General features: G+C 40.8%; 1 protein-coding gene across 1 annotated transcript in view; it reads right to left on the bottom strand.

Annotated features, from left to right (window-relative positions):
• The window catches only part of LOC148649901 (mannosyl-oligosaccharide 1,2-alpha-mannosidase IA), a 212,250-nt gene that overhangs the window by 58,563 nt on the left and 140,430 nt on the right, over positions 1 to 13,257 (bottom strand). The gene's annotated exons all lie outside the window — the stretch shown is intronic.

The raw sequence follows: 13,257 nt of genomic DNA, 5'->3' as shown, positions 1-13,257 counted from the left end.
AATGTTGGTGGAGTAGGATTTCTGAATCTGAGAAACCCATTGCAACACAAATGAACACCTTTAGACAAGTTTCACTGTTCCAAACTACTGTATTTTTGTAGAATTCCTTTTGATTTAAAATGAAATTGCGGGTCAGTCGATATATTCAACTCAAAGTTCAAAGGGTGACGTTTCTACAATATTTTAGGTGTGATAAACAGTGTTGACACAATTTGTCATGCCTAAGAGCCCTCAGAAGTTGTGAAGTGTATTACTGATTTAACGCAGGGGTTTATTCCTTGTTGAAAACTTTCACTTGTAGAATATTGTAGTCAAATGTAACAAACATAACAGCCCCACTGTTACTGAGCTGCAAAGTCCATGTGATCTTTCAAGCCATGAATGAAATCTCCTTCTGTTTCACCTGATTTACCTCTAGTCTACCTTCTAGTGTTCTTGGACTGCAGATGAAAGTATGTCTCGTTATGAACCATTATGAATGATCGCATGCCTGTAATTTGCACAAGTGGTTGTAAAGGAATGCACATGTTCTGGGGTAGTGTTTATGGTGATATGAAACACTGCAAAAAATATAAATATTTCAAAGGTAGTGTCAGCATCAGCCATGTGCCTGTTGCTTGCCAGGACAGACTCTGGCTCCCCCTCAACCCTGTATTGGAAGAAGCAGTTATAAAATGGGTGGATAGTATCAGCATCAACACAATCTTGGCAGTGTTGTTGTGTTGTGAGACGTTCTGCCACTCTTCCTGTGTAGCTGCAGCTTACTGGCGAAGGTTGGGCAATTACAGCTGTCTCCTGTTGACGACTATTTCTGTCTCCAGAAATGACTATGTATGTTCCCCAAATCTACTGATGTAAAACACAAACTGGTTGTGCTTTCATGGTGCATCAGCATAGCAGAATGACTCCAAAATATTTGGCAACAAGCACTCTGTGGGCCAGTATCAACCAAGAGAGGAGAACTGGATCTAGCACAGGTATGGTCGCTGCAGATTCAGAAGGGCCAACCATGATTTGTTTAAAAAAAAACACACAAACCTTTTCAGCAAAGTTCGTGGATGAGAGAAAAAATGTTAAGAAATGTACTGTATTAGTGTTCACTTCTGGAGTTGTTAGGTGGACAATTTGGATGGGAACCTCAGACAGGCTGGTAGCGTGCAGGATGGAGGAAGTGTTGCACTGGAATGCCATCCATCCACTATTAGAAATTAAGCCCCTTATTGCTGGTAAGGGTTGTGGCAACCTGGAGACAGAGATAGGGTAAAGATGATACCACTCTCTGGGTTCAATGCAGGGTATACAGTACAAGCACTCACACAATTTAGGGACACCCGACGCCAGAGATGCCAATTAACCTGGCCAGCATGCCTAGGAGGAGACCAGAGCACCAGGAGAAAACCCATGCCAACACAGGAGGACATACAATCGCAGTTAGGATCTGAATACAGAACACCAGCACAGACAGGCAGCAGCGCTAACTGCAATGCCACCTTTTCATCGGATTTGTGTTTATTTGAAAGGTCTTGGATTTTTACAAAAAAGGAGATCACAAGTCAACCTTAAAGAGAAAAGCCCACATGCATGCTGTGACACCCTAAGAGGTCACCTCATCTCTCGCACATACAGTAAGTCATATCCCAACAGCAAAGACTGCAAAGGAATTATTCTAATAAAAAGGAAGATTACAGTTATGGACTGGCTGCCGGAGCCCTCAGACACAAATCCTCTCAGGATGTTGTGGGTAGACTTGAAATTTAATGCTGCAAAGAGGAAACCACAGCTGACTTCTGAATTCAAGACGCCATAGGTTGAAAAACTGGTAAAAATTTGTAGCAAAATTACATAACTTCAGGCTGTAAACTAATTTCTTTCATTTTATGCATTTTGTGCATGTTGTGAGATTTTTATATGCTTCAGCGAACCAAACATTATTTTTCAGAATTCTTTTCCTTTTGAGGTGAAAGTGAGACTTTTTTTGGGGTGCTTCACTTTAACTTAACTGTACTTTTGGCAGCGACTGTTCTAGATACAGAAATACCTCTTTGCCAAACATTAATTATGAAGAGGGCTCAGGAAACACTATTCAATAAGAAAAGTCTGGAGCACAGTAGGAATTTGCAGCTACATTATTGGACTTCAAAAAAAAACCAACAAAATAATTGTTTGTTCCGAGTTATTAAACAGTCTGCCACAGTGTGTGAAATCAAACAGTATGACTCAGGGCAGAGAGCAAAATAAACTTCAAAAGATCTGTAATTCTATTGGGCATGACTGGGTGTTTGTTTTCTAAGGTGCGCAAGTAGTAATGAAGAGGAAAGAAAATTCTTTTATTCCTCTCCTCACCACACAGTGGACACGTTTCCACAGCAACACCACCAAGGGAAGAAGTTCTTTCCGCTGTCAGTTGAAATATTTAGCAGTCAGACCCTTTTATTCCATGTTTTTGAGTTGCCACAGCAGAAAAATGAGAAGGCCAATATTGTGTCTGTGAAGCCTCATCCCACTTAAGACCCATATTTGGGGGGGGGGGGGAGGGTTAAAAAATTAATATAAAGCAAGAACTCTGAAAACTGGATTGGACTGATAAATCCTGTGTTATTTTTTTTTTCATTGAGAACCCCTAAGATAACATTTGAGTACTCTGAACAAAATTGTTTAAAGCATAATAGGCCCAATTAAATCCATTCACTATCAACAAAGCCATGATTTATCTGTGAACTGGACTCTAAATAATACAATTTCAAATGGGAAATTAAGAAGCTAAAGGGGCGTGAAAGAGATACAGAATGTTGTCATAATGACTGCCTATCAAAGACAGTGTAGGCTGAGGGTTGTAGGACTAACTGGCCCTTGTCTGGAATTGTACAGCTACAGCTCTGAAGTGTCCAAACAATGCACCTGGATGTTCACTTAAGTGTACAAATCACAATCCTCCTTATAAGATGTATCTTTATAACCACCCCCTTTTCTTTCAACACACTACTACTGTATACAGTATTTGCTTTTCTTCCAAAAAACAAATTTCCCACTTACAATTCTTTCACATCTCTTCCAGTGGACGATTGATCATTGTTAACTAACTAATAGAACATCTGTCTTTGATATCACTGTATCACAATGGGGGAAAACTGTGGATATTTCCCTCCACGATGCATTTCCCTTGACATTTCCGACACTGCTTTCTAGTAGACTTCACACTGACTGGATGAGTGATGTGACCCTCACTGACAACTCTGCATGCTCCCTGGTGCCCTGGCTCTCTGTCCTGTCATCGATCCACTCTTAAAGTATACCCAGGGCAAATCAAGCTGACCCAAGAGGAACGCACTCTACTGCAGGCTCCTGCTCGGGGAATCACAGTTCTGACTGACCATTCGCATACAGTACATTACTAGAACAATAAAGAGGGTCTGCTGTCCAAGCCCTCCTGGAATCATCTTTGCAATTCTCTGTGCACCTGTATTACAAACACCAGCTGTCACAGGCCTCGTTGAGCACATAGGCCCACGCTAAGTTGTTGGTGTTAGTTCTGTTTTGTGCTAGGTGTTGGGTTGCAGTCTTGACATTTGCATTAAGTCACAAAGCAAAAGCAAAAAAACTACATTTTTTTAAATTGACATTTATTGAGAGACCATTCATTTCAAATGAGGTAAAGTCAGTTTAATATTTAGCGTGTTCTGCATGGGTGGCAATATCACAATTGTAAGCGCAATATTGTGCCTGGAGCTCCTCAGAGCATTGCTGTAAGGAGAGATCTCCTAATTGTGGTTTAGCAGGAGCATTGATGACTGTTGCAAAGATAGGTTAGGCAATATTCAGAATGAAAGAAAATTAAAAGTCCTGTCCACATTAAATATATCCTAGCATTATTCTTTGCGAATTCTTTCAAGCTCCATGAACCACCTCCAGGTAAAGTGCACATAAGCAAGTACTATGTACTGCAAGGAACTGATGATTAAAGCTGAGATGAACAGAAATGCTTGGAAAGTTGACATTAAATTATTTTCTTGTCCACATTGCAGTTCAAAGAGCCTACACTTTTATACTGCACAAACAGGCATGGACTGGTCGCTTTCATTACACATTGAGTCAAGCTCTTTTAAACTACCCAGTGATAACCAGATGCATTTCACTTTGATCTGGATTCATGTAAATAGATAACAATGATTAATTGGAGCCGGAGGTATCGCTTCGCTAATTAATTTTTTAATGCCACTGGCAGATTAGTGCAGTATCCAGTTATGCAGCTGTGTAAGCAACATAACAAATACGCAAAACTAAATATCACTCTGTTCCCTTTCTGCTGACATGAAATGACAGAGCTTCAGATAGAGTACCTGTGCAATTTAAAAGTGGGAGTAATTTTCAATTGAAAAATGCAAGTCAAGACAGGAACATAAAATAATCACTGTGCAGTATATATTCAAAATCTGAAAATGATGCATAAATTCAGCTACTTCATCCAGATCTACTGATTAAATGAGTTTTGCTCATCCAAATGTGTTTGAATTTTAATCTCTTAAGCACAGCAATCCATATGCCATAAGCCATTGGCACCTTATTATAAGATTCCAAATTGACAATTGTCTCCAAATCCTTGTAATGAGAATCAACACTTGGAAAAAAAAATATTTTCTACCTCCCTTTTTAGGTGTTATTGTTCCGATGGTCAATACCAGGGGATTAGTCTCTTCCCTATAGAACTTTTTTCTCTTGTTGAAAATCTGCCCACTCCCAGTTACCTACATATACGATAGAGAACTAGACATGCTGGGTAGCAGCTCATGCTGGGAGGCAGCCAGGGTCTCCTACAATCACATAAGCCTGTGTTTTTCCTCTAAAAACACCAGCCATTTTAATCCTGCTCACACACTATACATATGTACACAGGTTCCGTGCGTGGGCTTAAATCTTACAAGAGCCAAGGTTTTTCCTAAATTAAAAAAAAAAATCAAGCTTGATTCTTATTTCAGTGTTTATGACTTTTGCGGGAGATGTACTCATCAGCTATCAAAAATGTCATCCAGTCACTCTACTCTTTCCCTTTCCAAAGAAATTGCCATCACTCCATCCACAGCTGGAGGTACATCTCCTAACCATCATAAGTTTTGAATTCAAGTTACTGTATGATTTAATTTTGCTTAGATGAGGTACTGTAGATGCATTTGATTGCTATTTATTTAGTTTTCCTTTGCTATACTCACCTCATTTGTAATAGCTAATTGTGTGTTTTTCACATGTCGTCTCTCAGCTATGAACGACTACCTGCACACAGGGGGGAATGAGAAATCAAAACCATTATCCTCAGACCTGCCCACCTTCCCTTGGATTATCATTTACCGTGCCATGGGCAACACATGAAGGGTCTCTGCGCCTCTGAAAGAGCCCTGTCTAATCCCACCCTCCCCCTCAGAGGCACTCAGCCAATCGTGCACCACATCCGCGAGAATCTCAGTCACAGTCCGCTAGTGTGACATGGCCCAGACTCAAACTCGGAATCAGAATCTCAATCCTGCGTTTGTACAAATTCTATTCTGTATCAGGCCAACTGATGCATTTAATTACAGCCAAGACTGTATCTCAGAACAAATGCTTAGAATCTTTCAGGCTGTTTCTTGTCTTGGTCGGTGTGGGTCTGTCCACTGCTGAAACCACACCAGTCTCCTGCTCTGTAATCTTCCTGCTGCCAGACCACCCCATATGGCCCCAATCTGGCTGTGCTTTTGATATGGGAAATCTCAAAAAAGAACTTGAACGACTTGAATCAAATCGACTTGAACATCATGCTTTGGATCAGAGGAGAACTCAACCATCCAGTAGCCTCCAGAAATAAAAGGATTAAGAAGTCCTCCAGGGCCTTGGATCATCTAGTGTGCCATGACAATAACTTCATGAAGTGCACTTTCTTAATGTGTTAATGTGATAAGAAAAATACATCGGTAAATAGTTGTCTGCCTAGAAACGCAAAATTTAATTTATGGAGATCGATAGCTGCTTTCAAAGATAACAGTTAAAGTGCTATTAGGACCCACCTTGGGGGAAAGGAGCAGCCTGTTCAATCATTCTTACCAAAACTGGCCTACAACACAACAGGGTACTATTAAGAGCTTCCAGTCTCTAGCCTGAAAGAAGCCTCTTAAATTCTGGAATAAACAATCCCACCTGAGTCGCAGAAAGTTGCAGCTTTCTGAACATAAAACACCTTTCAGCATGGGTGAGAGCATCTCTTAGAGTACATTGAATAAATAAAAATGTTTAAAAAAGGCATTTCCCTCAAGCATTCTCACAGACAAGAAAGTACCTTAATCGCTATGCTTTCAGGAGTGGTTTGGCTAAACAAGTAAATATATGTGTTGATTATCTTGGTGGCTGTGCCGATTTCAGGAAGATCACCCAATTAATGGAAACCTTTGCTCCTGTTTATATAAATGTGTTAAACTGTACTACTGTAGTTTTGCCACATACCTGTACTTATAGATACTAGAAAAAGTGTACTATAGGATCAAATTTGCTCTCTTCAATGAACTATGGAGAAATCAAAGGCTAATAACCAAATGTCATCTAGACATGAGCACTTTAATTAATCTTGAGAGACAAAACCTACATTTCTAAGGAAGTTGAAGGTAGTTACAGTATTTGTTCCTCACAGGTTGCTTTGAAATTAACATTCAGATACCAGTTTCCAGTTCTACCTGGTTGTCAATTTGAGTAGGAGATTGATACAATTATCAAACCTAGCCACTGCACAGCCACACAAAAAATAACTTACATGAGCTTGCATGAAGCAGACATTATAGTTATTCAAATCCAATTTGGTCTTTGTGTAAGATGGCATACTGAATAACTAATTCTGCTCTTCTGCAGAGGCCTTTGTTCCACACTGACTACTTAAAACTCTATCATTTTAATGTGTGGTAATGATCAAAGTTTGATATGCTTCCAAGTTCAGAAAAACGGTCCAAGTCATCTTTATCTAATTAACGCCTCTTCTGCCTGCTGAACAGCCAGTTTTGGATAGAAATGAAGCTGTTCATCTATCGAGCCACACATACTGTACAGCATATCCCCATTTTTCAATTAAAAAAAGGCCGAATTGTGAAAACTGCAGTTTCTCTTTCCTTTATTGTAAGAAAAAAAAACAATCACTGTCATGTGTTTACAGGTCACTGTGTTCTAAGCCCGAAGATGTTTTTCTGTCTTGTGCCAATTCTCAATGCTCACTTTCCCGCTTGTAAGAAAGCACTTTTTGCCTCCTTCCTTAATTTCTGCCACTGAGCTTTACACTGTAGTTTTGCACTGTTACGAGTTTCACCACTATGGAGCTTTTGCTGCAGTTTAACTTGCCTTCACTATGTGACATATGGGCCGCAAAATAAAATAAGAAACATTTTGAAAGGAGCTTATTTTAAATCTTGGTACTGTATTTTTGTGGTCCAGTGCAAAGCCCAGAAGAATGCCAAAGGGAACCACAGTGCAGCTGAGGCAACACTGTAAGAAAGTTGCAAAAATCCATCCAGTATCGTATGACCACTTGCTCTACAGTACATCACAGCATGGATGGATGAAGCAGTTGGAAAATGGAACGGTAAGAATTTTTCCACACATGGCACAATGGTTATTTTTGACAAGGCTATCCCTGCCTTTCAGTTATTCCTGAAATGTCACATGCAATGATGTCCATCTTCGTAAATTTACAATGAACTCCAGGTTCTACACCACCACATGCTCTGAAGAGAGAAACGCAAGTGGAAACAGCACAGAATGTCCACTTGCAACCGTGGAATTATGTGTTCCTCTAAAACCTGAAAGGACTCTTTTAATTGACCCTGCTGTATGATAATGCTCTGCACACTTTCAAAGCTACTGTTAAAGCTAAACTCTATTCGGCAAGGTTTCTGAGTAAAAGAAAAACTGGTCTAGTGCTAAATTATTCCATCTGCCATCCTTTTCTCGGTCATTAAAATTGACTAGTTCTATTAAAATCACAGCAATAGGTGCTGGTATTGCTGGTAGCTGCAGTTGAACTGTGTAAAACACAGTAATTAGCTTTCCTGAGAAATTTACATTGTTCATCCTTGACAGACTGTTCTAGATATACTATGAGTTCTAGCTCCATCTAGGCTGGTGATTGGCCTCTACAGATTACACAGTGTTTGTGTCTCTTTTATTTTGTGCTTTATGCTCATTTCAAGAAGAATGAAAAAAGATTGTTCTTCCTGTCCATTTCATCATTTACCATGAAGACAGATTTAGAATAATTCTTATAATTAATAACACATTGCAAACCTTAGGAAAACCATTGATTGAGGTGGCACCTCCTTAAACCCGAATGAAAAACAAAAATGTTTTAAGAATGCACGCTTTCATTTTGCCTGTTACTGGCACTAAAGAACAAACCTCAACCATACTGTAGGTAGCATAGTAAAACAGTGTTTTGAAAACCCATAAAACACTGCATGTTAATCTAATCCTTTAGTTGTGGATTTGATTCAAGCGCACCGCACAAGAATCACATTTGAAATGGCTTCACCTGTGTTTTCCTCCTGTAGAAAAAGAGAAACGACAAGCCCATTGCCCCCTCCAAACTGTTCAAACAACATTGCCACGAGCTAGAAACAGGGATAGCTTGATCTCTCCTCCAGAGCAGCCTGGCAGTAGAACATGTTAATACTTAATCATTTGAAGGCAGTGTCTCTTGGGTATTTAGCTAAATCACCGGTACATAAAACAACGGCTTGCTTAACGTGATTGGAAAATCAAGTTGTCTTAAAGACGCCCCCAAGGAAATCAATGGCAGAAGTCATTAAGGATCTGACAGTACACAGACCTCGGACTTCAGGCGTACTGATGAGTAAATGAAAGTACGATCACGTTAAAATAAAAACTTAAAAACACTAGTTTATCTCAGGAAGCCCACAGCTGTGGAGCTGCTGCATCTGGATGTGTTGGTGTCATGTTTCTTAGTGGAGCAGAGTGGAGTGTATCAGATAACGGTTCAGCCCCGTTTGGGAGAATGTAATTTGAGATTGCTCTACGTCTGACACATGAAGGTCAGCTAAGGAAACGCGTCAGACTCTCACAGAAACAACAGTTTGAATTCAGGTTTCACCTGCTGCCGACAGTTTCAGGCATGAGGTCTTTTCATTTTGTGCTCCTTTGTGAGGAGGTCCGTGTTAAAACCGCTTCAAGTACACTACAAAATCACATTCATCAAGGCTCATCAGTGCCACTTGTAGACTAGCCTGCAGCTTTGAAAACATTTAAATGGAGGAAAACGTGTGAGTTTCAGGACTGGGAGTCCCTCCATTTCCCTGTGGTAATAATAACCCCTTTCCCATTAGAAGCTCTGCAAACTGCGTTACAATAAATGGAAGAAGGCAAAGGGAAAAGTTTAGTGAAAGAAAATGGGCTTTATACTGTACAAAATAAAGCACAATGTAATGTAAAAAACAGGAAAGAAAAAGTTTAAAGGTCTGATTTTAAAGGCTTTCAAACCAAACAATGATGGATATTCTCTGCTTGTGAGGCTTGCTACAGATTAGGTGAAGAAACCTTGTCACTTAAATCAGGAGCACTCCATAGCACAACATCATTAGAGCAAAGGCATTGTTATGGACTATAGGCACTGAATAGAGCATTGCAATAACAAGGAGCCAGATTAATCGGTGTAGTCAGTACAGTTCATGTTATACTTTTAAAGAGAAGAAACGAAAACATTATGCCCTACTCTGTAGTACACAAATAAATTGTGGCGGTCTTTGTGTGGGCTATGTTACTGGTGTGTTCTGGTACTGTGCATGGCACTAGCTTCGAGGACACTGGAACTCACTTACTGTACCTGCTGGAGCCTTTGCTCAGATTCAAAGGTTCACTGCAATTTCCCTGCATTCCCTTGTAGGGAGAGTTTCACCTCAGCCCATTAGACAGAACTAAAAAAACGAGCAAAAGGAGGATGACAGCACAACTCAGAGTATTACTCTCAATTACGGCCCACTCCCCGTCTAGATGAAGGATGGCTGTCAAAACACCCGTTTCATTTATTTGGAACACTTTCTGGCTGAGGTATGAAAAGGGCAAAGGATATTTTCCCTTCAGAGCACGCATCTGAAGATGTTCTACACAGAACAGATGCATTGTGAGCAGAAACGTCCGTACATACATCAAATGCTGCAGGTGCATTGTGTCTGTAAGCTGCAGACTGAAAAGTCTACAGATACCTCTCTGCTCTTCACAGACAGGAGTACAAAGGTGTCTCTCCACAGTAGCACTGCATGTTTACACTGATTCACATTCTGCTCCGCAGCCGGCTTTAATGAAAATGGTTGGCCGCAATCCAGAACTACAATCTCTAGACTGAATTCCAAATAGTCTCTGGGGACTTTTTTCCTCTCATTAAGAAACTTGACACTGAGCGTTAAGTATTGGCAGTGTACAAAGAAAGACCAGTACTTTTAGCTCAGAGACACAATCCCCCTGCCCCCCCTTGAACCTAAAATCCAGGTTTTTATGATCTGGGAATGTGAAACAGGGCTCTGAGAGGGGGTGTCACCTGCTTATATCCAGAGGTGGGTGAGCAGGTGGGGGGAACTGTGCTTCCAATATGGAAAATATACAATGATTAACTGTGAAGCTAGAACCAATTTACTCTGCACACATATCGTATCACTTTCATCATACCATCCATTTCCTTAAATAGATGCTTTTACAAATTTTTATGTGAGCATGTCTGAACTCATTGACACAAATATCTCAGTGGTTTTCTTTGCCCTCCCTCCACAGTATCTCCATTATATAAATAAGCAGCCTTGTCTTTGAATTTCTATAATTACAGCACAACACCAAAAGTAAAATAACACACACAAATACCACAACACTACAAATGAGGCAAGGTGGCATGGTGCTGCATTGGCTAACATTGCTGCCTCACAGCACTGGGGCCCTAGGTTTGATTCCTGGGGTGCTGTCTGTGTAGAGCTTGTAAGTTCTCCCCATGTTTGTGTGGGTTTTTTCCGGGTGCTCTGGTTTCCTCCCCCAGTCCGAAGACATACTGGTACCCTGCCTTGTGCCCATTGCTTGCCAGGATAGTCTCTAGCTTCCCAGCGGCCCTGAATTGGATGAAGCAGTTAGAAAATGGATGGATGTTGGTGGAACCTCATACGTCATACAGGGCCTGATGCAGATGACCACACTCATGGCTGATGTACATGTAATGGCCTTGGGCCAGCTGTAAATGAGGCCAGCAATTCCACTGTGTCTGGGGAAGGGTGTTTGTTTTATAAGAGCAGTGTGGTGTGGAGGTGTGTAACATATTGGAAAGGGCAGTACCTCTGCTTGAATGAATAACAATCAGGCTTGAGAGCACAGATCTTTGCTGGGGACAATGGAAGTTAGTCATGGCGACATGAATCAAGCACAAACACTCTCCTGACCCTTTGGTTGTGGTGGCGGCTTTTTCATTCATTCACTGGGGAAACTCACTTGTCTTTGCTAAGATTCAAATGTTCACTGCAATTTCCCCACAGGCTCTTGAGTGGATCCGACTGCTACTGAAATATTAGCAAGTTCATATGAAGAATCAATGGATAAATATGATTATTTGATTAGGTACAGGCACTACCTATAGAAACTGAAATTCTCGCATCTAGCTGTGGTCAGTCTGACCAAAGAGCTAAAAACACTGCAAACAGTGAAATGTCAGAAAAGATGCAACAACAATCCATTCAGCTTCTCCCCAAGCTGAGCCATAAAAAGGAGTGCAGATTCTAACTGCTGCTCTTTCAGCCTTACACAAGTGAAAGAAGAGCTGGGCCCAGTCACACATTTCAATCTGGGTGCTGATCAAAGCTCTCAGAGGCCAGACAGTTTGTAAAGGCCACTGATCTTCACTTTCCAGGTGATTTCACAGGTGGAGGCAAAAAGCCTCATTTTGACAAAGTGTAATTGTGGAATCTGGTTTAGAATTGGTTGACATTGTAAAATACACTGGCTAGAAACACCTTATTTAGAACTCGATTCAATCTTTTGTGTTCATATTACAAAAAATACTATTACTGCTCAGGAACCTGTTTAAAGAAATGTAACACAGTTGACTGTCCTTAAAGGAATTGCACTAACAGGTTAAAACAACTCAACACGTTTAGTTCTGAAGATAGGACATTATGAGGGGACTTGAAAACACAGATTCAAAAAGAAAACAACTTGTAGGTTTTGCACAGTACATTCACCCCATGTTCCTTCAGCAGGGGTCCCCAATCCTGGCCTGGAGGCAGGATGTGTCCGCAGGTTTTCCAGGTTTCATTTAAGCACTGGGAGATGCTGTTAAACTGGTGGAATTAAGGCACTAATGGATGTGACTCAATGTGCTACGAACCCAGTTGAACAAAATTCCAGTAGACACAGCATCTCTCCAGGATGGTAATTGGGGATCTCTGCCGAATTTTGATTTCCTAGGCTGTTAGCATTCCAAGCATGAGAACCTTCCTCTTTGTCTGGCCCAGATACAGGTCAAACCAGGTTCAGGTGGTGGAAAAAAACTTTTAAAGATGGCTCCCAGCTAAGCAGGAAGCCCCGGTATGTCTCAAGATGTCATAATGACTAAAATCACAATCCTGGTGAATTACTGTAAGTATCTCCTTACTGAATTTAGCTCCAAAAAGGGAAAAGGTAACCAATCTGTGAAACAGACTATGAAACACTATGATTTTTTTCTAAAACAACTCTACAGTACTTCACCCGCCCCACCCTCACCCAACACACACACACACCTCCACCACTCTGAAGTTTTCTATATTACAATCCCTTTGGCTGACTTTGCTTTGTTCAAAGTCCTGGTTCATTTTAATAAAACAAAAACACTTCAGGGCGAGAATCTCATTTGATTCTCAATGGCCAGGCTATGCCCGGATAAGATGTACCATCGAGCCTGCCAGATTTAACATGCAAGCTTTTCACGAGCTGTAAGGCTCAAAACCCAGCCATTATTTCAACATAAAAATGGGAGTTTTATCCCAACAACCGGCTGCAAACTGCTTCACAGGGGGATTACTTAGCATAACAATTTCACGGGCAGATAAATATCTCTGCGACCCATGTGGAAGATCTGAATAAACAGAGTAATTCACAGTGAGAAATGCCTGCTCACAAAGTCTACACCAGGGACATCAGCTGTGAGTGAAGAATCTTGAACTGTCCTGAATGTTGCTTTTCCCCCCTCTAGTAATTCACGCTGATTTGTTTCACAGTAAATGTCTGTTTCCA

This window comes from Lepisosteus platostomus, chromosome 13, assembly GCF_059453375.1.
Source record: "Lepisosteus platostomus isolate fLepPlt1 chromosome 13, fLepPlt1.hap1, whole genome shotgun sequence".
Lineage (NCBI taxonomy): Eukaryota > Metazoa > Chordata > Actinopteri > Semionotiformes > Lepisosteidae > Lepisosteus > Lepisosteus platostomus.
Note: the sequence above shows the minus strand (reverse complement) of the source record. Positions and strands in the feature narration are given on the sequence as shown.